The following is a 4,524-nucleotide window of genomic DNA, read 5'->3' as shown; positions in this document are numbered from 1 at the left end:
TCAAATGTGCAGGGCTGGAGCTTGTGAACACAGCCACTGTTTTCCATTGCACATCTTCATCTCAGTAGTAACATGGCCACTCCCAGGGAACTTGTGGCAGGGATCCCAAGGTGAAGCAGCACAGATGTCTACAAACTGTGTAGTGACAGTGGCTCAGAGCCTCCAGACTCCTACCTCTGCATGGTGGCCTCCTGCCTTCAACAACTCACTGGGCCTCATGAAGATGCCTTCCATGGCTTTCCAGTCGTTGCTCGGCTTGGCTAGGCCAGACCATGCGTCTCTTTTTGCCCACTGATGGGTCCACCATATCGTTCTCCTGTGACAGACAGTGGTTCCTCAATGGAAGAATGTTTGAACCACCCCTCACCATCTCTCACCCAGTAGGGCCCGTTACAGAGCATGGTCCAGTCATCCAGGTGACTACCTTCACCTTCCTCACCAAAAGCACCCACTTCCTGGTTTTCAGAAAGTTGTGGAGGTTTCAGCCAGTGTTGACATGTGTCAGCCGGATGGGCTGGCAGCACTTGATGGGGGTTCCCCTCTCACCAGCTGTGGTGATCTTACCCATATTCTCCAGTAACTGTTGCTGTCATCCATGGAGGTTACACTTGTCACTGACTGCTGCCCAATACCTGACCCATAGAGCACATCGTGTGACTGCAGATGGACGCTGTAGTGCATTTCGGGCAGCTTCACCATAGAGCCGCGAGTAACAGCCAGATTGGACGCTCCCATGGTGCTCCACAAACCCCCAGACAGCAGTAGCAGAACCACAGCCATCCTAGCTGGATTCGGAGCCCCAGATCTTCCAGAAATAAATTTTTTTTAAAGAAAGGCAAAACATATACTCTGAAAACTGAAACATTTGTTTAAAGAACTTAAAGATTGGCTGGGCCCCGTGGCTCATGCCTGTTATCCCAGCATTTGGGGAGGCAAAGGTGGGAGGATTGTTGAGCCCAGGAGTTCAAGAACAGCCTGGGCAACATGGTGAGGCCCAGCTCTACAAAAAACTAAAAAAATTAGACGAGGGTGGTGGCATACACCTGTAGTCCCACCTACTCGGGAGGCTGAAGTGGGAGGATTGCTTGAGCCTGGGAAGTCAAGGCTGCAGTGGGCTGTGATTGTGCCACTGCAGTCCAGCCTGGGCGACAGAGTGAGACCCTGTCTCAAAAAAAAAAAAAAAAAATGGGTAGCACAGTGGCTCACACCTGTAATCCCAGCTACTCGAGAGGCTGAGGCAGGAGAATTGCTTGAACCCAGGAGGTGGAGGTTGCAGTGAGCCGAGATCACACCACTGCACTCCAGCCTGGGTGACAGAGCAAGACTCCATCTCAGGGGAAGAATATTACAAAAATTATCTGGGTGTGGTGGTGCTAGTCCCAGCTCCCTGGGAGGCTGAGGCACAAAAGTCCCTTGAACCTGGGAGGTGGAGGCAAGCCGAGATCGTGCCACTGCACTCCAGCCTGGGCAAGAGAGCAAGACTCTTATCTCAAAAAAAAAAAAAAAAAAGGAAAAAAGAGAGAGAGAATCTGAGCCAGATCAGCATTAGACCTCTCGACAGCAATATTAGAAACTAGAAGTTTATGAAACAATGCCTTAAAGTTGCTGAGGGAAAATCATTATATACCCAGCCAAAGTATCAACCCAGTGTGAGGGTAGAAAATAAGACATTTCAGACAAAAAAAAAATTGTCTTCCGTGAAAACTTCCTCAGGAAGGAACTGGAGGATGTGCTCCACCCTAAAAGGGCATAAACCAAGAAAGAAGAAATGGAACCCAGAAAAATCAGAGATCCATAGAGGAAAGAGAAGAAATGACGTTGCAGAATGTTGGCAAAGGGAAGCCTCTGGATGACGACTGTGCTGCTGATCTGGAAATCTTCTGGCTCAGATGGAGGCAGGAGAACTGAGGGCTCCAGAAAGGGTGTCTCAAGGGAAAAAAAAAATTAAGGAACTGGAACTGATAGTGAAAATCAGTATTGAGAATTATCTTACTGGGCTTTTGCAGAAGATCTAATCATGGGTCAAAGAAAATAAGCAAGTGAAAAAATGAGACAATGATTAACTCTGTGGGGGAAAGGAGATTGAAAAAGATAGTATGTTAGTTGTTTCAGCCATAAACACTTTTTAGTGATTGTGAATGTAACCAAGAGTTGTGGTGGTATGATATTGAAAGGAGAGGAGAAAGAGTGTAAGTGAACCTCCTCTGTCACAATAGGGAGCCCTAGAGACAGCATCTAAATTGGACCTCTTGGGAGATAACCAGAATTGAAATCAATGCTTTATTTAGGGAGTAAAAACCAGAAGAAACAACTGAATAAGTTGAAATGGCGGCTTTTGGCGAGCAGGCTGACGTGGGGTAAAGAGCGTGTTATTTTTGTTGTAATCCTTTAGCATTCTCTGACTGTAAATACTCTGTACACATTATTTTGGGGAATAAAAACTGACCAGAAGAACTGTGAGGAGAAGCCATGACAACAGTAAGGCTGTTGCCTTTTGAGATTTTCCTGTCTGAAGCAATTCTCCTTTGGAAATTGAGCAAACAACCCCTCCCCATTTTTTCCGCTGTCTCATGAAGTGCATTCTCACTCCTATAAATAATCTTGGGAGGCAGGTATTGATAAGGGTTCTTGGTGCTTTGTGAAATATTAACTGGCATGTTGGTGACTCAGAGCAAGACTCTATCTCAAAGGCAGAACAGAAGTCAAAATTCCCACTTTTAAAAATTTTATTATTATTATTTTTCAGAGACAAGGTCGCACTCTGTCACCCAGGATGGAGCTCAGTAGCCCAATTGTAGCTCATTGCAACCTTGAATTACTGGGCGCAAGCGATCCTCTTGCTTCAGCCGCCCAAGTAGCTGGGACTACAGGCGGGCCCCACCATGCCCAGCTACCTTTTTAAATTTTTTATAGAGACAGGGTCTTACTGTGTTGCCCAGGCTGGTCTCAAATCTCCTAGGCTCAATCTGTCCTCCCGCCTTGGCCTCCCAAAGTGCTGGATTAACATTGTAAGCCACTGCACCTAACTAATATTCCCCCCCTTTTTTTTTGAGACGGAGTCTTGATCTGTTGCCAGGCTGGAGTGCAGTGGCGTGATCTTGGCTCACTGCAACCTCTGCTTCCTGGGTTCAAGTGATTCTCCTGCCTCAGCCTCCCAAGTAGCTGGGACTACAGGTGCGTGCCACCACGCCTAGCTCATTTTTTGTCTTTTTTGAGACAGAGTCTCACTCTGTTGCCCAGGTTGGAGTACAGTGGTGCAGTCTTGGCTCACTGCAAGCTCTGCCTCCTGGGTTCACACCATTCTCCTGTCTCAGCCTCCCCAGCAGCTGGGACTACAGGCGCCCACCACCATGCCAGGCTAATTTTTTGTATTTTTAATAGAGATGGGGTTTCACCGTGTTAACCAGGATGGTCTTGATCTCCTGACCTCGTGATCCTCCCACCTCGGCCTCCCAAAGTGCTGGGATTACAGGCGTGAGCCACCTCGCCAGGGCTTTAATTTTTATATTTTTAGTAGAGACGGGGTTTCACCATGTTGGCCAGGATGGTCTCAATCTCTTGACTTCGTGATCTGCCTGCCTCGGCCTCCCAAAGTGCTGGGATTACAGGTGTGAGTCACTGTGCCCGGCCTAATATTCCCATTTTACGCACAAGACAACATAGACCTCAAAAAGGGAAGTAACTCTCCAAAATCACACAGCCAGTGAGTGGCAGAGCTGGAGTCCTGACTCTCTTTTCTGTTTTCACACAGCTGGCCTCAGGCCCAGGGACCTCTTGGCCTTCATGCTTCCACTTCTCCCCTCTCTCCCAGCTGACCCCACCTTGCCTTCAGACACTTTCCGCAATGTCCCTGGCTCTGAGCCCCACCCGGAGGGGATCCTTAATGTGAGCTATAGGCTTGAGCCCATGATCTCGTCACAGACTGAGCTCTCATCCTGATCACTCACTAAGCCCTGATCCTGCCACAGAATGAGTCTTGGTCCTGGTCCTAGATAAAGCACTGAACCTGGTCATAGACTGAGCCCTGATGCTGGTCACAGACTGAGCCCTAGCCCCTTGCCACCAGTTCCATTAATCATGTATACAATTAAACACAAGTCGGGCCTGGCACAGAAGTCATGGATGGCTGGGTACCATCCCTCTCCAGTGTTGCAGAAATCCTGTCTCAGGGACAGAGCTTGTGAGGCTATGGCCTGGCTAGATGCTCTGGCGTCGTTTCCCTCCATCCTCCACCAGAATTTACGCCACAGCTTGTGCCCATTCATTTCTGTCCCCTCCCGCTGCCCTCCCTGTGTGGGTGGGGGTTTGGGCAGCCCATGGTAATAAGCATGGAGCAGGGGTTGTCTGTGATGTCATTCTTGCTCAGAACAAAGCATTCCAGCATGGACAGCACTTGTCCTGGCTCCCCTGCTATATAGAACTCACTGTTCCCCACCCTAGACCCTTACCCTCACCCCTTGCCAGGCCAACATTCTCCAATATGATTTCCAGGAGCTTCCAGAATGCTGGCTTGTTACAGCTGCT

General features: G+C 48.7%; 1 pseudogene; it reads right to left on the bottom strand.

Moving 5' to 3' along the window:
* On the bottom strand, positions 1–2,214 carry LOC103784893 (stromal cell-derived factor 2-like; annotated as a pseudogene).
* Between the last annotated feature and the right edge of the window lie 2,310 nt (positions 2,215–4,524).

The sequence above is a fragment of the Pan paniscus genome, chromosome 16, assembly GCF_029289425.2.
Source record: "Pan paniscus chromosome 16, NHGRI_mPanPan1-v2.0_pri, whole genome shotgun sequence".
Classification (NCBI taxonomy): domain Eukaryota; kingdom Metazoa; phylum Chordata; class Mammalia; order Primates; family Hominidae; genus Pan; species Pan paniscus.
The sequence above is the reverse complement of the archived record's forward strand: the minus strand, read 5'-3'. Positions and strand labels throughout refer to the sequence as shown.